This window comes from Hyla sarda, chromosome 2, assembly GCF_029499605.1.
Source record: "Hyla sarda isolate aHylSar1 chromosome 2, aHylSar1.hap1, whole genome shotgun sequence".
In the NCBI taxonomy this organism is placed as follows: Eukaryota; Metazoa; Chordata; class Amphibia; order Anura; family Hylidae; genus Hyla; species Hyla sarda.
This window is the reverse complement of record NC_079190.1, coordinates 411,801,285-411,828,963: the sequence shown is the minus strand read 5'-3', so window position 1 is coordinate 411,828,963 and position 27,679 is coordinate 411,801,285. Positions and strand designations below refer to the sequence as shown.

The 27,679-nt window shown below is 38.4% G+C and overlaps 1 protein-coding gene across 2 annotated transcripts in view; it reads left to right on the top strand.

Annotated features, from left to right (window-relative positions):
• Window positions 1–3,731: 3,731 nt before the first annotated feature.
• Window positions 3,732–27,679, top strand: part of NLGN4X (neuroligin 4 X-linked) — a 381,836-nt gene continuing 357,888 nt past the window's right edge. The window contains exon 1 of one of the 2 annotated variants that reach the window (XM_056558849.1): window positions 3,732–4,144. The gene's annotated coding sequence lies outside the window, so the exon portion shown is untranslated. The remainder of the gene's footprint in view (window positions 4,145–27,679) is intronic. The other variant, XM_056558850.1, reaches the window with a different exon arrangement.

Here is a 27,679-nt window from a genome sequence, read left to right as displayed (position 1 = left end):
GGGACACGTTTTGATCCAAAAGTGCGCTAAGAGCCTCAATTTTTTGACCAATGTGTGCTGCTGCAATCCTCTTTTTTGTATACTCTGTATCTGCCATAGCAGTGTGCACCCGTGTATTAGGTTGTTGTGCTGGCTATTTTTCTTTTTGCTTGTCTGTACAATTCAGGGGGAAATTGCACCCTCTTTAGCTGTGCACCCCTCCCCCTTTTTCACAGGTGGTGTTTTTAATTGTTTATGGATCCAGCATGTCACCCGGTCAGAGGCCATATGCCCAGTAGAGGTGAGTGGATATTTGAATGTTAGGCTCAGAATTTGTGCTAGGGTCCCATCCTAAATGAGTAAATGAGGCCACCTCCCCATGGTGGATGGGGGACACGTTTTGATCAAAAAGTGCGCTAAGAGCCTCAATTTTTTTTGACTAATGTGTGCTGCTGCAATCCTCTTTTTTTGTATACTACCTCTCTCTCTCTCTCTCTCTCTCTCTCTCTCTCTCTCTCTCTCTCTCTCTCTCTCTCTCTCTCTCTCTCTCTCTATATATATATATATATATATATATATATACTTTTTATGTTTATGTATGCTTAAAAAAGACCCCTGCGAGGGTAGAAATGTCACACTTTTGTATGTTAAGAGTTGATTGGGAAACTATTTCATGCTCCCCAGCATTTCACTTCCACCATATGTTTACCTTGAAAGTAGACCTTCTAAGATGAGAGGGGGGTCTGTACGATATCACAATCATCACATGCTGGTTAAACCACACTGACATTACATGTCCAATAGCTGTACAATATTACCTCAATATCGGCAACATTGTGCAGCTATTGACCATTGCCTGCGAGTGTGGCTTCTCTCAAATGGGATAATCGCGATATGGTCTCCTACTTTTATTTCATAAGGAATACTTTCAAGAAAGACTCTCCCTTGACAATCCCTTTACAAGCCCATAGCAACCAATCAAATTGCTTCTTCCATTTTTCAGAGGCCTTTTCTAATGAAAGAAGTTATCTGATTTGTTTCTATGGGCAACTCAGGAACTTTTCCTCTAGTCAGGTTTTAATAAATCTCCCCCTTTGTATTTTGTACACATGTACAGATGATGTTGCCTCTTTTTTTCTTTTGGACTATATTCCATTTAGGATTTTTTGCCGTTTTTAACCTTTGTTAGTGACTTAGGATTGGATAATAGTGAAGAGTGCTGCATAACCTTTTTTGTTCATTCACCCCAAGGGTGGACTGATATCTCATAGGCCCCTGGGCAATAGAAAAACAAGGGGTCCCTGTGTGTTCACCGTTATAATGCCCCACCCACATACAATATAATAATTTCTGTACACAGGATCTGTATACCGTATAAGTGATTATATACAGAACCACATAGAGGTAGATACCTGCTGTGCACTGGATCTGTATACCATGTAGGTGATTATATACAGGACCCAATAGTGGTATATACCAGCTGTACACGGGCTCTGTATACCATATAAGTAATTTTATACAAACCAGCTGTACACAGTACAGAAAGACAAAGAAAGTAACAGCACAACTCCAAGGTTTCAGTGTTCAAATCAGGGCTGAAGATTTATTGCACCATAAAACAAAAGCACTTTCTGTTATATGGTGCAATAAATCTTCAGCCTTAAAGGGTTTTCCGGTGCTTAGACATCTTATCCCCTATCCAAAGGATAAGGGATAAGATGCCTGATCGCGGGAGTCCCGCCGCTGGGGACCCCCGTGAACTTGCACGCAGCACCCCGTTTGTAATCAGTCCCCGGAGTGTGTTCGCTCCGGGTCTGAATACCGGCGACCACAGGGCGGGCAGCGTGTGACGTCACGCCTCCGCCCCCATGCAATGTCATGTTCCACCCCTCAATGCAAACCTACGGGAGGGGGCGTGACAGCTATCAAGCCCCCTCCCGTAGGCATGCATTGAGGGGCGGAGCGTGATGTCACATGGGGGCGGAGGCGTGACGTCACACGCCGCCCGCCCTGTGGTCGCCGGTAATCAGTCCTGGAGCGAACACGCTCCGGGGACTGATTACAAATAGGGTGCCACGTGCAAGATCACGGGGGTCCCCAGCGGTGGGACTCCCGCGATCAGGCATCTTATCCCCTATCCTTTGGATAGGGGATAAGATGTCTAAGTACCAGAGTACCCCTTTAATATGTACACCAAAACCTTGGAGTTGGACTCCATCAGTGATTAAGGGAACGTTCACACCTGCATATTTTCTGCTGGAGATTTGCTGTAGAAGATTTTGCTACCACTTAAGTAAGGTGGGGGGGGGGGTGAGCTCTGATGAAGAGGTAGTGGCTGAAGCACCTGTTATATGGGTGTATTGGGCAATAATGGTATCTTTTCCTTGGCTTGTGGCAGGGGTGTGGCTTGTGGAATGGGCATGGCTTGTAAGTTGAACCAATAATCACCGGAAGATGCATAGCAAAGCTTGTAGCACAAGGTACCAGAAACCCTATAGACTTGAATGGGACTCTAGACAAAACACTCACCAATGAGGGTGGCTTAGGGTTAATTTAACTGTCCTATATTTTTAGTTGACATATAAGTAACATATGTACCAAGTTTCATATAAATATCTCTACCCCTGGGATGTAAAGCTGAAACATAAACACACACACATTGAATATATATATACAGTGACCCCTCAACCTACGATGGCCCCAACATACGATAATTTCAACATGCGATGGCCTCTCAGAGGCCATCGCATGTTAAAGGCCGCATCAACATACGATGCTTTTTTATGTCGGGGCCATAGCATAAACGGCTATCCGGCAGCACAGACTGCTTCAGCTGCAGCCGGATAGCCGTTTACGGTGCCCCGTGAGCTCCGGTGATGTCTCTTACCTGTCCTCGGGGCTCCGGCGCGTCCTCTTCGGGATCCCCTGCATCGTCGGCGCTCTCCATCGACGTCATCACGTCGCTGCGCACGCCGTCATCACGTCGCTGCGCACGCCGTCCCGTCATCCAATGGGAGCAGTGTGCGTAGCGACGTGATGGCGGTGATGGAGCGCGCAGATGCCGGGGAAGCAGAGGCCTTACCGGAGCGTCGGGGACACCTCGGGGACACGGCGACAGCGATGAACGGCGACATCCCGGGCAACGTGACGAGTGGTGACGGTCCAGAGTGGTGGGGACAGGTGAGTACAACTTCCTCCAGCAGTGGTCTTCAACCTGCGGACCTCCAGATGTTGCAAAACTACAACACCCGGCATGCTGGGTGTTGTAGTTTTGCAACATCTGGAGGTCCGCAGGTTGTAGACCACTGTCCTATACTTTACATTGCACGGATCCCTCAACATGCGATGGTTTCAACAAACGATGGTCCGTTTGGAACGGATTACCATCGTATGTTGAGGGACCACTGTATATATATATAGCAATTATTATGAAACACATCCAATATGTTTTTCACACCAATATTTCCACCACAGACATGTTTGTTTTTACAATCCTTTTATAATATTTACATTTGGTTCAAGAAATGATTCAAAACAAATCTCCCGTACCTTCTCTGCCCTTCAGCTACACACGTGCCTCCTGGCATTGAGCTCCCTACCTTTTTTCTTTTTTTTTACATAAACAACGGTGATGATTGTGTTCCATTTGAATTGCACTAGAATTAGCAGCTCTTTGCATTAGGTTGTAGATGTAGATATGGTTTCTGTAGTGATGATGCAGACTGCAGCGATCTATTGGCTGCTGGCTTGGTAAATTTCATTCAGTTTGCTCCAATAGCTGAAGGAGAAGTGACTGGTACAGCCTGGTCCTCTCTCCCTCCTCAATCTCTCTTTTTCTTGCAGCTCAGTCTCTCTCTCCATCTCTGCATAGGCTATCACAGCTCTTTACTAGCAGAACCTCCTCTGCTCACACTGATTGTAATGAATTTTCCTGCTGAACCACTATTCGGCTCCTGCTTTTCTCCAACAGTCAAGGCAGCCTTTTGTTTTCTGGTTCTCACATTCCTTTGGACTGCAAGACCGCCTTGGATTGCAACAAATATCTCTATGTATCCGCAGATGTGAAAGGGAGCTGCTGTGCATCGAGCAATTTGACCAGGATTTGCATTTTGCAGGATTTGGCTGAGTTGAAGATGTGTGCTTGATCTGCCTCTGCTTTGTCAAGGTAAGGTGCTGGGCAGACTTTTACATGCATTTTGTATGCTGTTAAGCTATCTCTATGCTTTCAAGCTTTACTGCAGTCCTTTATGTGACTACTTTTCGCCTATGGCTGCAAGTCAATACTTTTCCCTTGTCCTCCACACAGTGCCCCTATTCACATACAGTATGTGTGTTCTGGGCAGTAATCATCGTTTTGCTGCAGTAGCCTCTTGGAGGAAGAAAAAAAAAAAAACTATGGTTGTGTGTGATGTATACAAAGTAGCAAATCAGTCTCATATACACAATGAAAGATAAGCAGCTATTAAATCAGTATTGTGATGATAAACATCCTTTTTAGATGTCTGAAGAGAGATACATTTCAAAGGATTTGACATATTGGTTAACCAAAGGAAACAGCTATTACTGTTGCCATATCCTGTAGCAGCAGAGATACTATATCTGATCATTTGATACACTTTGACTTATATGAGGTTGCAGTCCCAGGGATTTTTATTACTACGTGCCTATCATAATGTGTGCTTGGTTATTGACTTTGGCTGTTACATATTTGATTCTATATCTTGGATGGAAGTGTCACATGTTTAGGTTATAATCTGCAAGCAGAAGCTTAGACATGGGATCTACGCTGCTTATTTTATTGCTAGACTGCACCTTGCTTATTGCAACACATTGCTTGGCATTCTGCATGTGTAATGCATAATGGAAAAGAACGTGCTTTACAATCCAATGGAATAAAAAAAATTGTATATACTGTTCTAAAGTATATAGCCATATTCTGGTGCATTAAGGCATTCTGCACATTCTGCACCCACATCACTTCTGATATTGTGTAGGCTGTCAAACTGGAGATTGCAGTTCTATCTCATAACTTGATTATCACCTACCTATTGGTTACCCCACCCCCACCCCTGATGGGTAAAGTTCCCCCTCACTCCACCTTGTTTAAAGCTTGATGGCTGTTCTGCTCTTGCAGATATAAGCCTGTGTGTGTTGATGATACTATGGAGAAGAAGAGGAGACTTTGAGGTCCTCTGCCACCTTTCATGCAGTGGTATCTAGCAAGTGGCTACTGACTAGTCAAGCTGAGTTCCCAGAATATGAAGAACCAATGAAAGGATATACTGAATTTTAAATCACAACAACAACAGAGTTTTTTTTTTTTTTTTTTTTTTTTATATTTGACAACTCCTTAAAGTAGGATTGACCATGTCCCCCTTTTCTCTCCCATTGATTTCTTTTGAAAGCTTTCTCTTTGGTATTTCTATAAGCAAATTGCTTCAATACCTTGGGCTGAAGTACTTTGATATACTCTTATGTTTGAGCCTTTAGATTTCATATGGAAGATCTTCTGAAACACATAAGCATTATTTTTTCCTTGCTTGAAGTCAGGTATGGTTGCATTGATCCTTGTCACTTCCAGAAATAGAGAGGACGCATTTACCAACAAAGAAAAGGACACAGCTTTCTGGTCTGTGGGAAAGAAATGGATTTTATATTTTACTTAATATCTCTTGTTGTCTATTTTGCATCTACAATTGATCATCGCAGCAAGTCGTTGGGAAATTCGGTACCATATGGACCTTGTGAATCACGAAATGCCAATTGACGGGTGTTTATATGAAGCTAAATCATGGGCTTCATTGACATTAATCGACCACCCACTGTGAAACGTGACATTACTCAACCTTCTCTGCTTGGATTTGTCACATATTGTGACGCTGAACGATCTTCAGCCGAGGTCAATCCTTTCTGGACCTTTCTAATATACCTATTTTCCTAAAGTTCTCTGTAGCTTTCCCTGCATTGCTGTTTAAGTCACATTAGCATAGGGAGATCAAATAGTGATTATAATAATCCATGTGAGCCTTCAGGATTAATCTACAATTAATTCCTATAAGGAAAGATAAGTCAAAGCAATTTGGGCTACATATATTACAGATCAATTAAATTTCTGCCATCCGACTTTAAAGCGGATCAGTTATTAACTATATCCCATATGGATATTTTAAATAATCTGTATTTTTATCAAAGTTTTTTTTTCTAATTCCATATTAAATTTTATTTTGAAGCTATCTATATCATAGAAGTCAAATAGGAACTAGTACAGCTGAAAGGAAGAACATCTGTTCTTTTAAGATTAATCCACAAGGTGGTAGTGTGTACACTTCTTTTTCAACGCTCTCTGTAGTGGTCACTTATTTGAAGGATATAGTTTGATGTATATGCAGTATAGGGCCTCGGAGAGAGACATTTATTATATATGTAAAGTCCAATATCTGTTTCTTGACGTCCATTATTCAATTGTGGCCTTCCTAGTCATATATGGATGTGGTGAAGCTAAAGTAGAAAAAGGAATTGGATAGATGAAAAAAGAGGGCATTTCTTATTGCTGTCATCCTAATTTCATGATCATTTTCAAGGGTTTTAGGAGGACCATGGACATTTTTTTGCACCAAAGCTGATAAATTAGAAATGAGACAAATACTGATTTTGTATTGAGTAAATATTCATTATCAGATGTATTTCTAAAATACTTTGAAATATTTGTGTACCCTTTCTCAGAACATCCAGTCACCTACCGAATGATTAGGTGTTGACTTAGCTAATTAGAAATCTGTTCTTAGGATTCCAGGGTATTATGTTATTGCGATGAAATTATTGACAGCTATTCCCAACAGTTCCACAGCATTTCCCATTAGTCTTTAAGTTCAGGGCATCAATCTTACAAGAAAATGCAAATGGAATTCAATAAATAATTGTCAAAGACATCTGCCTTCTCCTGTACGTTAAAATGTGGTAGTATTTAAAGGCACTTGGAAACAATTTCTATAATGTCACTGTATAACACTGTAGACTCTTTTTTTTTGTCCTTCAAAATGTGACCTTTATTACTGGTAATACCCATGCACTGTATATAGGTATAACATAACACCTGTGATAGGAGAGAGCAAAAATGACATACCTTTGTATTTTATTTTTATTTTACACGTATAAAATAATTTTCTATGATACATCCTATTAATTTTTCTGTTGTACTTCTACAATATATATATATATATATATATATATATATATATATATATATATATATATATCATGAATGATCATTTGTATTTTTATTTATTTATTTATTAACATAGCTTTTTGTTAACGTATTGACTTTTTTATTTATTTATTTATTTATTTAATTTTATTTAATTTCTTTTTTCAAGAAAGATAAAGACTTTGTGGTGGCCTAGAAATATAGTCATGTTAAACCTGAAATCTTTGAGGATCTATTGTACCCAACATATAAATACCTTCTCTTTTTCCTGACTGGTATCCTATAATATTGAAAAGAAATAGTAGTGATGTTAGATCAATAACTGTGGATGAAAATAAAGAATACAGGAGCTATATGTACTTGTCTGGATAAAATATTCAGCATTAAGAAAGGTGGATCTAACTTGCTGATTGATATCTATTTCTTCTTTGACTCATTGTAATGAGGGCTTTGACACTTGTTTATTGGAGGCGGCGGGTATATAATTGGTGTGTCCCTGAATTGTAGTGTAGTTGGGTTTAATTGAGGAGATGTAATTGAAAACATTCAACACAAACATTATGAGGAAACATTTTTATAGTCCAGTGCTATACTAATTGACTGAGTACATTCTGAATACTTAACAGAACACTTGCACTGCTGTTTTTGACAGATTCCCAATATAACCCCCTTGGCTCTTAAGAAGAACTATCTTCTTTTCATGTTCCAGAGTCATTCATAGTGACAAAGTTACCTGGAAACGCAGGGCAAGACAATAGAATTCTTCACTAGGCCAACAAACAGATTGCTCTGTCATTTTTTGAATGTAACTTGTCTTTAATTAAAAAAACAACAACGAGACTTGTTGCTCTAGGTTACCGGTGTATATATCCTATCTAATAAAAGGCTAGCTGTAAGCTTGCAACTGGCGATAAGCCACACAGATCAATATGGAGCTCTCATTTCAAACAGCAGCACTTCTCTGTCACAGTTCAGCTCAGGTGCACTCAAGCAATGTTTGTAAAGCATTTATGCTTTGAGTCATTTCGATCCCTACATTTGACAGGGTTATGTACTCAGCTCTGTCACCTTTTAATAGTTCTCATTCTATTTGCTTTACTACTATTCCTAGGATCTAAATAATATAAACCACACTAAAATACTTCCCAAGCCAGTGCTTGTTGACATGCGGAATTACAATTGCATGCCATGTACCTGTGCCACGTTCTCTTGTAATATCATCAAGAATAATGCTTATAGTGTTATATATATATATATATATATATATATATATATATAGTTGTTCACTCCATTGTCATGTATTCATTAAGTTATTTTTACTATGTTTTAAACTGGGGCCTTATGTTATTTTATCCCTTTTATAATATCATAACTTTTTAGGATTTTAATTGTACCTTACACTATGGTGTAGCAATTAGAAGTGTGGAGTTTGTATACACACTCTGGTCTCTGTGTCTGGCAGCTATATATACCGTACTTCTTACATCTAGTATAGAAACACAAAGGCAGTCATAATAGTAAATCAGTGTTTTAAATGTATAGAATGGAACACAGCATGATGTCATCCAATATGTAGTGGCAAGGCATTTGGCATCATTGGTGAGTAGGCAGTACATTTTACACTTAGATCAAAGAGTTATTTAACAGCCAAGGATTTCAAAAGGACTACAATTCTTGGTTGCAGTTGACAGAGATGAGGCCTATGTTAGTATCTCCCATGTGTAAACTTTGAATAGGGCCAGTCACAAGGCAAAATTCAATATCTCCATACTTTTCTAAAGGGAGTGGAGTGGAGTGAAGGAAAAAAAAAAAGAAAATTGTGGCTTAGTGGTTATTATTGTTAACTTATGGCACTGGGGTCCTTGGTTCAAATCCCTGAGGCAATACCTGAATAGAATTTGTATGTTCTCCCTGTGAGTTTTCTCTAAGTATTCCAATTTACTCCCATATTCTAAAAGCATATAGGGATGAGAGCCCCCAACAGGAAAAGGAGCCGATGAGGTAATCTCTGGAGGATACTGCACTCAGGAGTAGATTGGCACTATTAAAATGAATAAAATAAACAATTCTACACTTTATTTAATTTTTAAAACATCTTGAATAGAAATTAACATTGTTATCATACAGCTCTGATCCACTATTGCTTTAATATTGTGGGTATTATCTTCTAATCTACCAAGTCTTCTCTGAAGACCACAGGGAGAATCCTCAAAATCTGTTTAGAGAAAGAGTGGTACAGTTGCCAATAGTGAAAACAAGCAGATTTCAGCCAGCGTTTAAGAGTTTCTTCACTTTATTAAAGATGGTAACAGGTAGCATACAAGCTTACATAAAAGCTTACATCTTCCGACATCACAGTAAAAACAGGTATAACACGTGCATGACACGTTTCTGGTCTTGCGACCCTTTGTCAAATGCATTGGTCTTGTGCACTGGGTGTTGAATATATGCCAAAACAGGCAGGTGAGTCAAATCAGAGATGAGGACGGAGCAGGGGTCCACAACCACAATGTCATCTACCTCAAAGACTCCACCTGCATGATGGCAAACACCCATTTTTTCTATAACAGGTAGATAACAAGGATATTATATAAAACATGAAAAAAATCAACACATCAATAATGAAGGATGAGATCTGTCCTCAAATTCAACCCTTAAGGCTGTGAAGTCCGCAACAGATATATCTAGAGATGAGGGAATCAAATCAGATTAATCCGAATTTGTTCTGAATTTCATGAAAATTTTGATTCTGTCCAAATACCAATTTCCACTCGATTGGAAATAACACATTTCTTTTCATGAAAGTCAGCAATAGTCGGATATCCCCTGTATGTTAGCGCTGGGACCGCTGTGTGATTGACACACAGGTCCCTGCACACAGGCCCCTTATTCTTATATGTGGGTGGCAAGTTTTCTACTGTAAAAGAATACATAGTGTCCGTTCTCCTGTGCACAGCGGTGATGCGATGCGGGCAGGAGACATAATGCAGTAGCGGAATGAGCTGGCTGCGCACATCACGTCACCGCTGTGCACTCTAGGAAGACAGGAGAATGGGCGGCCAGCTCATTCCGCTACTGCATTACGGTGCGCATAGGGCCTTAGGGACTGAGCACTTGCTTTGGCCGCCCGCATCGCATCACTGTTGAGTGCAGGTTTATGCGCCACCCGAATATAAGAAGAATAAGGGGCCTATGCACTGGGACCTGTGTGTGTCAATCCCACAGCGTTCCCACTGCTGTTATACAGGGGATATCCGATATCTGACTTTATCTGACTTTAATAAAAAGTATTTTTAACCTTATAAAGCTGCTAGAAAGCAGCAAAAGATATGTTTGAACTAATTTCTAACAACTTTGTCATTCTGGGGCTAGTTTATGGGGGTTAAAATCTGTGACAGTTGGGCTTTAACTGAGGGTACTACTGCTCCCAACATGGAGCACACTCAGCTCCATGGGAATTTGACTATATGTTCGTTAAGGATCCCATCATACCAGTGTTCCATTCACTCCCGAAAAATTCACAAGAACCGATTCCCGCCACCTTTGCATTCCATCGTGGCGGGAATTGGTTCTTTGAATGAATGACTTTGCCAATGGTTAGATTCCATTCTCCAGCCCTTAGTGCCTCTATGTCCCAGTCACATGAAAGATTCTCAGCATTTACTATCCATCATGGATGGGGTTAGCTGGCAGGATTCTTATTCATGGCTAACTTTAGACATTGAGTCACTATACTCATCCATCCCTCACACAATCTCGTTACAGGCAATTTCAGACATCATGACCCAGTTTTCAACCTACAGTTCAGATTTACAGTCTTATACATTAGAAGCCCTTTCCTACATTTTGTCTTACAATAATTTTTGCTTTCAAAATAAAAAAAAACAGAACTTCTATGGGGGCTAAGTCCTCTCCTTATTTGTATTTTGGTTTGAACTGCAGTATGTTTTCCGCGACAATAACCTTTTTTTCTGATAGCATTATATGGTTTGGTCTTAATGTGGACAATGTCATTAATATTTGACGATCTTCTGATACAGATGCTGGTTTGTTTGTTGATTATTCAAACAACAATTGTCACAATTTTTTTTTCACCCAATCTTGGTACAGAAGTGATACCCCATTTCTTGACATTTTCCTAAGTGTTAGGGATGGCAAGGTACATACCACCAATTATAGAAAGCAAACCTTGAGCAATACCATTTTGGCAGTACCAGTGGGCGAACTCACCCGAGCAAGAAGCTCGCATTTTCACTAGAAACTTGTCAGGAACCGACCAGGGGACAGGGAGAGTGATCCCTAAGCTCACCCTAAAACTGCTCTCCCTGCCTACATCCCCATCCTCCCTAACCAGTGGATCGACAACTGGGCACTGGTCCCTTCCTGAACTAAAGTGCAGGGGCCTAATAAAAACACATACTAATAAATAGTCGGTCACAAACCAGAAACATAACAGGAACATAGAACTCTATAGTATAAAGTTCAAAGGACACAGATCAGAGAGTTTGTAGAGACTACTATATCAGTGGTCATGAATAGAGGACTCCATAGATCAGCAGACATGAACAGAGGACAAAGAGGTCGTGAACAGAGGACACTATAGATCAGCGGTTATGAACAGAGGACTCCATAGATAAGTGGTCATGAACAGAACTCCAAATATCTGATTAAAGAACTAATAAACATATGGAGTTCAAAACACCAGACAGGAAAACGAATAAATCTGAACATGCTCCAGAACAAAAGAGGAATAAGCTTAATCCCCTTGAAAACCTCTGGTAGACACAGGAATTACAATACCCTCTGAGCCCCCACGGACAGGCAAACGGGATCTTTCGCTAAACAGGAATATTTGCTAGTGATGAGCGGCATTGTCCATATTCGAATTCGCAATATTTTGCGAATATATAGACAAATCTTCCTCCTATATTTGCGAATTTCGTGTATTTGTTATATTCACATATGAGAATATTCGCATATTCGCATATTCATGTATTTGAGGAAGAAAACAGTGAGAGGTGGTTGACAACTTTACTATTGGTTGCTAGGGATGTTGTTGATAACCTCTGACAAGTGTATTTGCATCATTCTAATTGGCCCACAAGTGAAAAGAAGGAATATGCGAATATTCACATATGCAAATATGTGCATATGTGGAAAAAAGTGAATATTTGTAACTTCGAATATATAGCGAATATATTTGCAATATTCACAAATTTGCAAATTTGCGATATTCACAATAAAAATTTGAATTGCGATTATTTGCACCCATCACTAATATTTGCAATCCCACATAAAACCTCCAGTAGACACGGAGTCCCCAGGGACAGGTAACAGGGATGCCAAGTTACAACTCAGAAAAACGGATACAAAAGGATATAATTATAGAACACTGTTCTCACTGAACACAAGACAGGAAGAATCACAATCCCATAACATTGGCTAAAACCAGAAAATAAAAAGTGTATGCTAAAACAGAGATAGTAGTAGATTAAAAGCTCAAACAAAGTGTGTTTAACAAAGAGCTCCATGCAGCATGTCCAGCATCTTAGCAAGTCAGGATATAATGAACTCAATCACCAGCCCAGAGGCTAGACTGGGCTGACTTTAAATCAACACACCCTAGGAGCTATTGTCTAAAATGCCAAAGGCTATTAACTATTCCCTGACCAGGGAACATAAAACTGTTCACACACAACCAAACCAATAGCTGTGTGTGAAAACAGGCCAATTCAGACATGAAAAAACTGACACCATTTAAAATTGATTTAGTGATAGAGGATATCCTAGCTGGTTTGTGGAGAGAGCCAAAAAACGGGTTCACAAGAAATCTCATGCTGATTTTCCTAAAGGTAAACACTTCAAAACTTACAATATGTCATCACATTACTCTTCCCCCAAAATTTCATTTGTGACTACATACGGTGCGGAATATAGTCAAATAAAAAAAAAATTATTAACAAGTACCTTCCTATACTACAGCAAGATGTGTTTCTCAATAAATTTGTACAAGCAGGTTGCAATTTCTCCACTTGTCGTGCTCCCAACTTGGCTAATTTATTGTCTCATAGTGTTATACCACTTAGGGGCAAATATGTATCTGATCATATGTGGCTGCCGATGAAAGGCTTCTTTCTCTCGTTGTGTCACATGCAAATATGCGGTCAAATCGACTAGTGTGACTGGGGTTGAGAACAAATTATTTACCATAAAACAGTTTATCTACTGCAAGTCCACATATGTTGTATACCGCATTTTGTGTGATATTTGCAAGCTGTCATATATTGGAAGTACGATCAGACCCCTGAAAAAAAGAGTCCGAGAACATCTTAGAGGAGCGTGTGGGTCATCTGACATTAATATGTCAGGTGCCTCAAGACATTTCAGGGATGTCCATTCAGGGGAGCTTGCTAGCTTTTGCTTTCAGGGCATTGAATTGATTAATTTGTCTAACAAAGGAGGAAATCTTATTAGGGTTCTCCGCAACAGAGAAGTGTATTGGATATTTCTGTTGTGGACTTCCCAGTCTCACGGGTTGAATTTGAGGACAGATCTCATCCTTCATTATTGATGTGCTGTTTTTTTCATGTTTTATACATTATTCTTTTGTTATGAGGTAAATCTAGTCTCTTCAGTTATCTACCTGTTATAGAAAATATGGGTGTTTGCCATCATGCAGGTGGAGTCTTTGAGGTAGATGACATTGTGGCTGTGGAGGAGGAGGTACGCTCCGTCCTCACCTCTGATTTGACTCACCTGCCTGTTTTGGCATATATTCAACACCCAGTGTACAGGACCATTGCATTTGACAAAGGGTCGCAAGACCAGAAACGCGTCATGCATGTTCAGCGTTACCTGTTATTACTGTGATGTTGGAAGATGTAAGCTTTTATGTCCTCTTAAGCTTGTATGCTACCTTTTACCATCTTTAATAAAGTGAAGAAACTTTAATAAAGTTAAGAAACTGAAATCTGCTTGTTCTTACTGCTTGGAGTCATTGCCGTGCAGTGGGTCTCTGAGAGCTGACTCCTGCTTGCCGTATTCAGTTGCCCATAGCAACCAATCAAATTGATTCCTTTGTGCTAAGGGAGCTTTAAAAAAATATATATGAAAGAAGTGATCTGATTGGGTGATGGGTAACTGCACCACTCTTCCTCTACACCGGTTTAGATAAATCTCCCCATGTCCATGATATTTACTAAATTAGCATTAAACATTTAGGGGGAGATTTCTCAAAGCCTGTATAGAGGAAGAGTGGTGCAATTGCCCATGGCAACCAATCAGATTGCTTCTTTCATTTTTCAAAGGTCTCTTTGAAAATGAAAGAAGCTATTTAATTGGTTGCCATGGGCACCTGCACCACTCTTCCTCAGCACAATTTTTGATAAATCTCCCCCTTAGTGTTTCTTGTTTATATACAAAGTATTGTCGTCATTTTGTTTTTATCATTTTCATATAACAGCAGTTTGTTCGACAATGTGAGCAACATCACAAATTATATTTGTAGCTTATTGTTACAAAAGAACATGAATAAACATATTGTTTTCATTACATAATAAAGAATAAATTGGCACTTGGGTTATAAATAGCTAATGTTGCTAATTCACAATATCAGAGAGGTAGAAACAATGTATATATTGTTAGATATCAGGGCTAATAAAATGGAGAATGTCAAGGGAAAGGCTATAAATAGAACGCCTGGATCAATTATTATTGTGCTGTAAACAGTTATAGAGAAGCTGCCACTTGATTTTGCTCTATTTGTTACTGCTTATTCGAAAGTTTGCTACAATGTGTTGTTGAACTGGTTGGCAGTTTAAGTAATAAAATGTCCTTCTAGCCCAAAAATATGAATGTCAATAAGAAATGATTGAAGCCAATGATTGCAAAGCTGAACATTACAGTTGACCTCAACATTACAATTTAGCATATTAAAGGTTTAAATGAAATAGCAAATATGTTCAACATAATTGATATATGCCACAATTCTGTCTGTAAGGGTGTCTTCACACTTAACATGACAATAATTTTATACAGTCTTAAATTATAATCCCTAAATAAATCCACAGAATCTGATGGTGGTGACAAATCAACTTGAACTTTTGCAACTTTGTAACAGTTACAGTTCTACTTAGCAAACATAGGTCCCTCTAGGGCAGTGGTTCTCAACCTTTTTTGCCTGAGTACCCCTTGACAGCCCATTCCCAAAAAATTGTACCCCCATATTAGAGACATTTTGTAATGATTATAGTATGATTCATATGCTTTACTTTCCTCCATAACTGGCCCCCTGTTCCTCTTCCTATCTCCCCAGTCCCACAATTTACAGGTGACGTCTTCTCTCTCAACTGGAGCTGTCTACTTTTCTTTACTATTGGCCTAGACCGCCATTATGATTTCTCCCACACAGGACGTCTCCACAGAACCAGCCAAACAAACATTTTAGGCTCCTTTCTGCAGTACAATTCTTTCAAAGTGGTCCAAACCAGTAACCAGTGGCTGTGACTGCCATTACTGATTTATTTTCAAGTACCCCCTGGAGAACTGCAAAGTAGCCCTGGGGGTACTTGTACCCCAGGCTGAGAACCACTGCTGTAGGGTATTGTGGTGATCTACAGTAAGTCCAGTTTACCAGAATCAAGAAAGCTTTAGTATTGCAGGAATATTTATTTTTTTAATTGACTGTGCTACAGAGGCTGTAAAGTTAGTGTAGTTCATCATATTCATAATATAGTGTATGCACCTGTGCTTGATGGCTGGTCTCACAATTCTTATGTGATCTTTGCCTCAATTTAAATTTTTAGCAGCATATACAATGAATGTTGTTTTCCCAGGTTGTAGTGTGGCCCGAGGCACAACATCATTAATCATCACTAGCCTGTCTGCCTAAATGGGTGGAGCGACAGGTGGGTGGGAAGGAGAATATTCTCCATAGGGCTCCAGGCAACTGTAGCTTTATAAACATCCCACATAGCTCAAATGTACTGCAATGGGTGGGGTGACTGATGTGTGGGAGGGTGAAAAGTGACCTCACACTAACAAACAAGGGATCCTGCAACTTTTAGTTGGAGGGAGGGAACTCCAATAGGGAATAGCCATCTCACAAAAAGAAAGCAGCATCATTATGGTAATCTCACAACACAGTTATTTAGCCCCAAGCCAAGCACTGATCCTTCCCAAGCATGCCCATTACTGTCTGGTGGGTGACTCCTTTAGGCTAAGTTTCCACTTGTTTTTTTTTTCTGGCAGTTTTTGGAAAACTGACACTGCAGTTTTTGAGCCAAAGCCAGAAATGTATTCAAAAGGAATGAAAAATGTAATGGAAGGACTTATACTTCTCCTCCCTTATGGATCCACTTCTGACTTTGGCTCAAAAACTGCAGTGGCAGTTTTCCAAAAACTGCCAGAAAAAAAACCAAGTGGAAACTTAGCCTTAATATGTGGCCACACTACAGTCACTTGAAATCAGGTGTATGATGGTCTAATTATATACATATAGCCTATTTTCAGCTCTTGACATGATGAAAAAGTAGAGCAGTTTTTCTTAGTAAAATGTATAGATATTATGGCAGGTTATTTTGGTCTGCTTTCCTGCGCTATAGGGAATTGCATTTCACTAAAGTAGAGGAAGACTTGAAGCTAATTAAGATCTGACTACACAGAAAGCTGAGGCATCTCTCAAAACCAGAATACCAGAAGAACTCTCAATAAAACGCTTGTCATGGGAAACTTTTCTTGTGGTCATTCAAAGCATATTGAAAACACATCAGAATAAACTATATAAGGAAAAAGTATACACATTCATATATTTGTTTCCTCGTGATATTCAGAGAATCTTTAAAATAACTGCTCAAATGCAAAGACCCCCTCTGTTATTGTAATGTATGTTTTCTTCATTATTATTAGGCATTGTTGTTCAAAGAAATACATTTATAGAACATGTGAAGAGGCAGTAAAGTGATTTGAATCCCAGTAGGTGGTAATATTACTAAAGTATTGGAATTAATTGCTCATACGGTAAATGACTTGAAGTTTTTGCAATCCGTGTATATATCATAAAGCTATTTATAATGCATGTTGAGGTAATTGCATCTGATTGACTTACGTGGTTAAGTAATAACGTTACATATAATTAACTTGAGAGGCTTAGAAAGTTAGAATCATTAGTGTAATGTAAAGTGCATAGGTATACTGTTTCTAAAATAAATAAATAAATAACTAAAATAAAAAACAAGCTTCCAGTTGTACAGTTTGATAATAAAAGATTACTCTTTGAGTATCTAAAATGTAAGTAAGGCCTCATGCACATGGTAGAGCCATATAAGGAGTCTGTACTATGGGTGGTGAAATCTCTACTGCTCCTTACCAAGAAGCCATAGCCATGGGGAGGGGGGGGCATAGAATCTCCCTCTCCTATAGGAGACAAATACCCTAAATGAAGCATTAAAGGGGTACTCCGGTGGAATTTTTTTTTTTTTTTTTTATCAACTGGTGCCAGAAAATTAAACAGATTTGTAAGTTACTTCTATTAAAAAAATCTTTATCCTTCCAGTACTTATTAGCAGCTGTATATTACAGAGAATTTTTTTTTTGTTTTAGGATTTCTTTTTTTTTTCTGCCCAAAGTGCTCTCTGCGGACACATCTGTCTGTATCAGGAACTGTCCAGAGCAGCATATGTTTGCTTTAAGGATTTGCTTCTGTTCTGGACAGAAAAAAAAGAAATCCAAAAATAAAAGAACTTTCTCCGTAGTATATAGCAGCTAATAAGTACAGGAAAGATAAATATTTTTTAATAGAAGTAATTTACAAATCTGTTTAACTTTCTGGCACCAGTTGATAAAAAAAAAAGTTTTCCACCGGAGTACCCCTTTAAGGTTGTTTTAAACATAGCATTTTACCAGAAAGAAAAAAAAACACTGTAAATGTGCCACGCGCATGGTTTTTCTAAACAAAAAAACAAACAAAAACAAAACAAAAAAATCCCATACTAGCTGGGATTAATAGGAAAATATAAAATTCTATACCTACAGTGTTTTTTCTTTTTTGTCTTTTACATTTTTTTATCTTTTGAGTGGCACTTTTAGGTTAATTGCAGTCTTCCAAAAAAACAAAACATGTAGCTATGACATTTTTTTTTACCAGTTTGTGGGGTAAAAAAAAAGAAAAAACTAAAGAAAAAAACACATGGGTAAGTATGTCTTTTTTCTGCATTCTTCAATAGAAATATTTGAATGACATGATTAAAGAATCACTTGTAATGAGAAACATGTAACTGAAAAAAAACACCAAAAAAGAGCATTTTCTAATATACCCTATTTTAGGGAAAAGAGCCACATTTTTTTATTTCATGATAAAAATACAAATGCCTAGAAAATACTATGCGTAAAGGAAGCCTTATATTTGGGGGGTGGGGGGGTGGACAGACTATAAGGCTATAGACTTTGTTATAGACTTTGCTTTGGGGCCCAAAATCTTTAGGTTATGCCTCTGGGTATTCTCCTCTAAGATCAATGGTTTAACAGATACATTTTCTTATTTTAAAACCAAGGACAGGGGACAGGCTTTTAAAAAATGATGGACCTCATTTACTAAGGTTTTTCTTAGTAGGTTATTATTATTATTATTTTTTTTTTGTGTCGTATGTGTTGTGCCAGAATTTCCGACAAAAAAAAAAAAAAAAATTCTTTCCACTTTACTCAGAAAACCCTACAAAGGGGCAAGGCCATGAGAGAAAAACAAATTACATTTTCGGGAAAAAAAAACCCACAAATTGACTTATGTTTCCACATAGATTGTGGTGAATTTGAGCTCTGGAAAACCTTACAGCTCAGAGCATGTGTAAAAATAAGCAAAAAAAAAAAGTTGAAAAAAAAAATCACCAAATACAAGATACAATAGTAAATGTAAATCATGGAAAAATACAAAAACCCACAAAAAAAAAAAAAAAACACAAAAAGCCATAAAAAACTCGACTCCGCTCTTAGTAAATGAGGCTTAATATGTTTAGAAGCGACATTTTATCAATACTGGGCCTCATTTACTAAGAGAGTCGGGTTTTTACTAGCTGGAAAAGTTGTTTCAGACTTGTAGGATTCCTCTATATTTACTATTGGGAAAAGTCGGGAACATTTTCTGACCAGCTTTTTCTAGGTCGATATTTCCAGCCATTTACCCACAGGATTTTCTGTGAATTAAATAGTAAATTGGTCGTGTTGTGAAACCACGCCCCTTTTCATGATGGCCATGCCCCGTTGTGACAGAGCACACCCCTTTTTGGTTTTTCACAGTGCAATGTCGGGTTTGTATGATTTTGCAGACGCACACTGTCGCAGACTGGCGCAGACATGTCTCAGACACACTGCGCCAAAATAACCAGACAAAAACTGGTCGGGTTCAGCTTAGTAAATGATATGTAAATGTCTATGTATATGTCGTAAATGTCTATGTATATGTCGACCATTTTTACTGACCAATAATAGATAACAACATGCACTTAGGATACAACTTGTATATTAACATTAAGATATTAGAGGAATTTAGAAAATATTTAACATATTAAATTAAAATGAAAGAGGTTGATGATAAATATTAACTATTAACATATTAAAATTTAAAGAGTTTACCTACAACTATCTTTTTTTTTATCTGAAGATAAATTTAGTATAGAGCTTGTTTTTTAGTTGAAAGAAACAACAAACAAACAAAAAACACATCTTAAGGCTCATTCGCAGGCATCCATCAGTCAGTCCATGAAAAGGGGCTGACTAATGGAGACCCCTTTACATCAGGACCCGCAATTTCAGTTGTGCTCCAACCCGTTGTGGGCCTGTTTGGCTTTGTTTGTTTTTTTTTGCCTTAGGGTTAAACAATACTTTAAGTTATCAAGTAAAAGCTTAGAAGAATATCTGCAATTATATATCTACTTTTCTTTTTGGTATTTTGTTTTAACTTTTCATAATAAGATATAATCTTTTGTATATAGATTTGAAAATGGGAATGATTCCTATTAATTTTGCATCTTTCAATATCAGAAAAGGGTATTTGAATGGTAAACTCCTCTGTGGACAATGAGACCACAAGCAATACAAATGTAATAAAACCAATATATATTTATATATATATATATATATATATATATATATATATATATATAATTTTTTTTTTTTTTTTTAAATGCTTGTATAATCATGGGGATTACTATCAAGTTCCTTGAATGTCCATTGTTTATGCAATGATAATCTGCTTGTTTTCATACATTTCCATAAACTTTAGTAGCATATCAGACCCCTACTGCCCGATGCTGGCAATGAGAACAAATAATGGAGCCATTCTTGAAGCTGTCAGAAGAATAAATTGCTTTTACTCTACTGATAGCTTTTGACGTTAAGCTGATCAACTAACTTCATGGACGATTAGTGGTTAAGGTGAAAAATATTATGCATTATTAAAATATGGTTAAAAACTTATTTTGATACCAGACAGACTACTAACTTTGTTAACGTGTCAAGCAGCACTATATCTGGCCATTATATAACTTGTATACAGAGTTTTTCAGCAGATTTTTGCTCTGCTCATGCTTCATCTATGATTTCCAGTTCTTTCAATGCTGATGGGCAGAGCTTCATTTCTATAATATCTCTCCTGCACTGCACAAAGAGAAAAGGACTTGCACTTCTATGCCTCTATATACAGCCTAAACAGCAGTAGCCACAGCATGAGCAGTCTAAACTGTGTATAAAGACCTGGCGGAGATCTCTTTGGATGGGTTCACCTATGTCCGGCATCTGGCATAGCTGAACTCAGCCTAGATCTCGACACAACTAATGCCATGCTGTCATCAGTTGTATGGCATCTGGTGTCCGTTGTTTCTGGACGGTGGACAGGGGACCCCAGCAAGCTGCATTCCCCTGTTCGGTGCCCTCCGGCATGTCCAACCACCAGGCATCAAAATTGAGAAAATGGATGATTGTGAACTGCCCCCCCCCCCCCTGTGCAACCCGGAGGGAAACTGTGCTGGACAATTAATATATGCGAACCCAGCCTTACTTACAGTTTTTACTGTCACTCTCTGTCTCTCTGCAGCCTGTTTTTGTTCACAGGCACATTCTCTCACCTCTCCATAGACTTGTATTGTTTGTAAGTTGATCCCTTACAAACTCTCAGAAGACCAGAACAAAGATTAGCTGATTTTCTGAGAGGAAGGCAGTCAATAATAAGAGAGGAGGGGGAAGAAGCTTGATAACACAAGAAAGAAGCTAAAGATACATTGCAGAGTTTCTTATATTTGCATGTACCATTGATCTGTACAGAGTTTATGAAATGGCAGTGCCTACTTAAGAACAAACACAGAGGAATTTGCTTGTGATTTATGTCTTTATGTAACATAATGGCTTTGTACACAGTGAATTTTATTAGCTTAACATGATTTATGCTGTGCTCTCTTTGTTATTATATTTAGCCAGTGTGGTTTAATTTTCAACTTAAAAATATAACAAAGCCCATATGAGAGGCAACATAACATGGAAAATTCATTAATCACATCTGGAATGAACAACAAGTTTAGAAAATTAATTGTAGCAGATTATAATTTCAGATAATTTTTTTTGTTTTCTCTCGAATATTACTAAAATAGGGATTATGATTAATTATGGTGGACAAAATGTGATTTAAGAATCAATTTAGGAAAATATTATTTACTGGTAAAGAAGTCAAGCTTCTACCACAGATAGCAAATGCTTTTATCTCAATGACTGATGAGAGTTGCAGTATCTATATTTAAATATAAAGAATATAAATGCTAATTCCGGGAAATATTTAATTGCCATGTGGGGTCAGGATGGAATTCACTCCTCCTTCCCTCTGTGAAGAATATTAGCTATATTTACATAGTAACATATTAACATAGTTCATAAGGTTAAAAAAAGACTAGAGTCCATCAAGTGCAACCTATATCCCTAATGAGTCCCTACTGAGTTGATGCAGAGGAAGGCAAAAAAAAAAAAAAACTCATACTAGAGGTAAAAGTTCCTTCCCGACTCCAAATATGGCAGTCAAAATAAATCCCTGGATCAAAGTTCTGTCTCTGTAAATCTAGTATACATAACCAGCGATGTTATTACTCTCCAAAAACGCATTCAGACCCCATTTGGCTCAGGGGCATTGTTTTGCCTACTTCTGGATCAACAGTTAGGTCTGAGAAAGGTTAAGCTTGATGAATTAGTGGTTGCTTTAAAAAATAGTGATGAAGTTACTATAGTAACCACAGTCCTACATTGTGGTAAATAAAAAAAATCCTTTATGGACGATAATACACTGCACATCTGTGTTCTTCTTCGTTACTGTTTATTTTTAAATGTGCAAATGTCTGTTCTTGACACAGCTGTTTTCGGCATCGTACTCTGAAATGTCCTTATGTACAGAGTGCATTGCTCATGCATAACAAGTAATATTCTGTACAAAAGGCCAATAGATCCAAATCTATGCACAATATCTACCCTGCAAAGGAAGCTTTTATTCTATGTAAAATACTATTACTCTCGAGAAGTTAGTGCAGTTTTATGCCACAATCACATAATGTAATTTACTAGGGTCACACAACTTTGTATAGTTGTTTTACTATGTTAATTATTTTATTGTGCAAAATAAGCTCATAACTCTTGTGTACTGAAATACTAATTACTACTTCATGTGTGCTGTGGGCCAGCACTGCCTGCTTAAAGGAGTAGTCCAGTCTAAAAAACCACAACCCCTATCCAAAGGAACGCTGTATCTCCGACTCTTCCATATAGATGCATGGAGGGGGCTTATAGGCCACCGCTTTGTGCCGTGGTCGACAAACTTCATTAATGCTGAGAGCGGGGGTGCTGGGCAGGAGATCATAGGGGGTCACAGCGGTTGGACCCCCAATGCACTGATGCTTATTTCCTATCCACCTATTAGACTGGATACCTCCTAGTTTCACATCAGAATTTGTAGTCCATTTAGGCATGGTCAGTTTATGTAGATCGGTTGTATATCAGTTGTTTCAGTTAGCATTAGTTTTTTGAACAGTTTGGATAAGTTCTTGCCATTTCTTTTTTGTTACCTATTTTTGTTTTTTTTAACCCCCTCCTCTTCCAGGTAAGAGCTTGTTCACATTGCCATCAGACTCCGTTGGCAAGTCCATCGTTACAACGGGAGATTAGCTGAGAAAAAATTGAAATAGTGCATGCACTATTTTTTTCTCAGGTACACTACTGGACCTCCAACAGTCCTCATTCAAGTCAATGGGATCCATTGGGACCTGTTGGTGACCTGGTAGAGTCAGTTGTGCTCCAACCCGTTTTGGGACAAAAAAGAGCCGAATAGACCCAGAACAGGGAACATTGGCAAAGTGAAACTAGCATTATAGAAGCTATAAAAGGCATCTTTAAAACTCATTCTGTGATCAAGCATTGAGTAGGGAAGTAGAGTTTGGTTCTTTTTGCTGTTAGACAGTGTCTACACTAACCCCATTTTTGTTGTTGCAATTTATTTTTTTCCTCCCCACCTTTTAAGAGCCATAACTTTTATTTTTACATTTACAGATTCATATGAGAGCTAAATTTCAGTGTGACCTATTGTACTTGGTCCATCTTTCAGTTTTATATGAAATATATTGATTAAAAAAAAATTATATATATTGGAATACACCATGGAATAAACCATGCACCGTGATTTTCAAGCTGTGGTATGCTGCATCTATTTGTTATATATATATATATATATATATATATATATATATATAGATAGATAGATAGATAGATAGATAGATATATATATATATATATATATATATATATATATATATACATACCGTATTTATCGGCGTATAACACGCACTTTTTAGGCTAAATTTTTTAGCCTAAAGTCTGTGTGCGTGTTATACGCCGATACACCCCCAGGAAAGGCAGGGGGAGAGAGGCCGTCGCTGCCCGCTTCTCTCCCCCTGCCTTTCCTGGGGTCTAGAGCGCTGCTGTCGGCCCTTTTCACTCCCTGGTTATCGGCGCCGCTGCCCGTTCTGTCCCCCTGACTATCGGTGCCGGCGTCGATAGCCAGGGAGACCGGACTCAGGTAATAATGCCACCGGGGATGGGGGGAGGCAACGGGGCAGCGGCGCCGGCAATCGGTGCCGCTGCCACTTCTCTCCCCCTGGCTGTCGGCGCCGCTTCTCTCCCCCTGGCTATCGGCGCCGGCACCGATAGTCAGGGGGACAGAACGGGCAGCGGCGCCGATAACCAGGGGGTGAGAAGGGCCGACAGCAGCGCTCTAGACCCCAGGAAAGGCAGGGGGAGAGAAGCGGGCAGCGACGGCCTCTCTCCCCCTGCCTTTCCTGGGGGTATATCGGGGTATACACGCGCACACACGCACCCTCATTTTTTCATGGATATTTGGGTAAAAAACTTTTTTTACCCAAATATCCGTGGTAAAATGAGGGTGCGTGTTATAGGCCGATGCGTGGTATACCCCGATAAATACGGTATATATATATATATATATATATATATATATATATATCTGTAACTGTGCAAACAAACTGACCTGTTATAATAAAATATATATATTATTTCATTTGGCATTTTCTGACACCTAAAGCTTTTAGATTTTTTTCACTTATCGTGCTGTTTTGGGCTCATTTTTCGCACCATGATCTGTAGATTTTGCCCTTGATCGATGATTACTTTTTATAATTTTTTTTCTTGAAAAACATCATTTTGGAAGCCACTGTCAACTTTGACAGCAGCATCCTAAGGGTTCATAGCCGAAAGCTGTGATTGCCACAGGTGGGAGCTGCCCGGCATGTAGCTAAAAACTTTGAGGATGTGGATTCAGCTAATTGTGTAGCTCACCATACTCATTCCCCACCCCAAACATCCCTGATGTCACCTATCTTACCAAATGTTTTGATTGTATGCTGTTAAATGTTTTGGTTTGTCCTGAATCTTAATGAATCAATTAAAGTTACAGCTGTCTGTTTTTTTGTAAAAATTGATTCAACCATAATGAGTAAGAGTTCTCAACTAAAAAGTTTTAGATTAAATAAACTTTTGACATGCTTCTTCTAAGCATTATGGTATTGAATAGCATCTTCAAAGATGAATCAGTTATCAGAGAGATTTGTGCAGGCTCCATAATCATAAATGCTAATCAGGACATGATGCCTAATGTGTTTGCCTTTCCTTTTGCCAAGTGAGTGTTCTGCCAAATCTAAAAAAAAAAAAGTTTTTTTAAAAACTCTTCACATAGTTGTACCTACCGTCTGTTGAAAACATTTCCCCAAATAATATTTAGAAAAAAATGTCATCATTCAAATGTTACTATGCTAAAAATACACCAGCTATGTTTGGCTTCACTTAAATTGCATGAATACATTTGTTTACAGAATAGGGATGAGAGTGTTTTAACTAAAGATGTTGTTGCGCGCAGAGCTCACTAGCATAGGCAGATGCCCCAGGATAATTAAATAAAATATACATCTATCTTTTAACATTTTACCTTAGGGAGTGTTCTAAGTCTGACTAAGGGGGACTGTATTCACAGAAAGCACTGGATCTGCCTATACTCTGAGCCCGCCTGGTTCTCTTCATCCAGTCACCGCAGGCTGCTCTGTAACCCCCTCCTCTCTGTTTTCATCCTGCAATCTGATAGGACAGGAATGTGCACAGAGGAATGCTAGTCCCACCCTCATTTACTGGACTTTGTCCAAGCCTGTGCTTCAGCTCGTACAAAGATGATGCTGCAACTGGACAGAATTATGTTCTGGATGGTATGGGGACCCCTAGTGGTCTTTATTATAAGCAATGATTTCTATCAAAAGGAGATAACAGTTGTGAAATATACCAGAATGTTTTATGTTTTGCCAAGATGAATAACATAAAAGTTTTTGATTATGACAGTGCCAATTAGAATATTTGGTTTCAAATGGACAACTATAGAGGCTTGGCATATTAAGGATATAGAGTAAGATCCATGAGTGAAGTAAGGTAAGGTGAATGATTGCAGGCACTATGTTTTCTGAACCAGTCTATATGGATGTTGGGTGCAGAGATCCCAGTACACAGATAAATTGTAAGTGTTGCTCTATGAAATAAATCAGTGCAGATCAATTCTTTATAGATAGTAGACAAAAGTTCATGGCACTTAACCTCCACATAGAATAAAACAGAATTCTTTATTATACGTATTCAAAAAGTAGAAAGTGCAGGACGATGCAAACAGCAGACACCCATGAACTGGGTTGTGAATTACAGCTGTTTCCAGCAGGTGTGCTTCACCAGATTCCATAATTTTTTTAGTACCATAGAAAAACTGTATAAGCTTGCATATGTACCAAATATAGTCTCTACATTTGATACGTTGAAATTAATAGACTTGGCGTTGTACTCTTGGTATACATGGATATAGTGTTTGGCAGTTTTTCAGATGTATACCACAAGCATAGGGTAGTTTCCTCATGTAAACATAGGCCCTCATTTACTTAGAAAATCGGGTTGTAAGTCTATCTTGCTTTCTTACCCGACTGCTTTTTTCCCCTGGTATTTATTATTATTTTGCATCCTGTTTGTCGCACGTGGGTTTTGTTGGTTTTGGTTTCCAACTCCTCTGAGTTGTCGGGAAAAAATCCACAACAATTCAACAAATTCGGGTTGGAAACCTTTATAAATACATGAGAAAGCTCAGAAATGTCGGGTTACGCCCCTTTTTCGGGTTTGGGAGAATCCACATCAGGTCCGTCGGGAAAAAATGTTGCATCGTGTTGCAGACTTGCGCACGATGTCTGCGACATGTCGCAGACAAAAATGCGACAAAAAAACCTGACAAAACAAGTCGGGTTTAGATTAGTAAATGAGGGCCATAGTCTTACATGAGGATTTTGTATTTAACTCATCAAGTACAAATCTTCAAGTTAATCTACAGTACCCTGTTAGGGAATCGTCAGATGTTTATTTTACCTTCTCTACTGCCCACAGCTAGGAAGATGCAAACTTTAAATTTTTATTATTCTAGTATTAATGCCTTTTTATTTATTCGGAGTAAAAGATGATTTCTTTTAGTCAAGCTTGCAAGGTAAATGGAAAACTTTCTAGAGCTTGTATAAAATGACGGCAATTTGTTATTAAACCAACGTTTGAAGTCACAGTACAGGTTTGCCCTCAATAGTTACATACTCTCACTGTAGGAGAAAAATAGAAACATTAGTTTTTCCACCACTCACAGTAAAAGTATAATCGATCTTACACAATTTTGAACAGAAGATATGCATGTTGAGATAGGAATCATTTGTCTCCAAAGTGTTACATTAGTACTGCTGTGTACAAAGGAAAAAGAAACCTTTGATTCTATTACATGGGTTTTACTTAGAATTCCCATTGGAGAGTATCCGTTATGCTAGCAATAGTGTTAATTGGTGCACTTAATACAGAAACACCCTATTGAGTTCAAAGGCTTCTGTACAAGTCATCTTGTAGACTCTGATG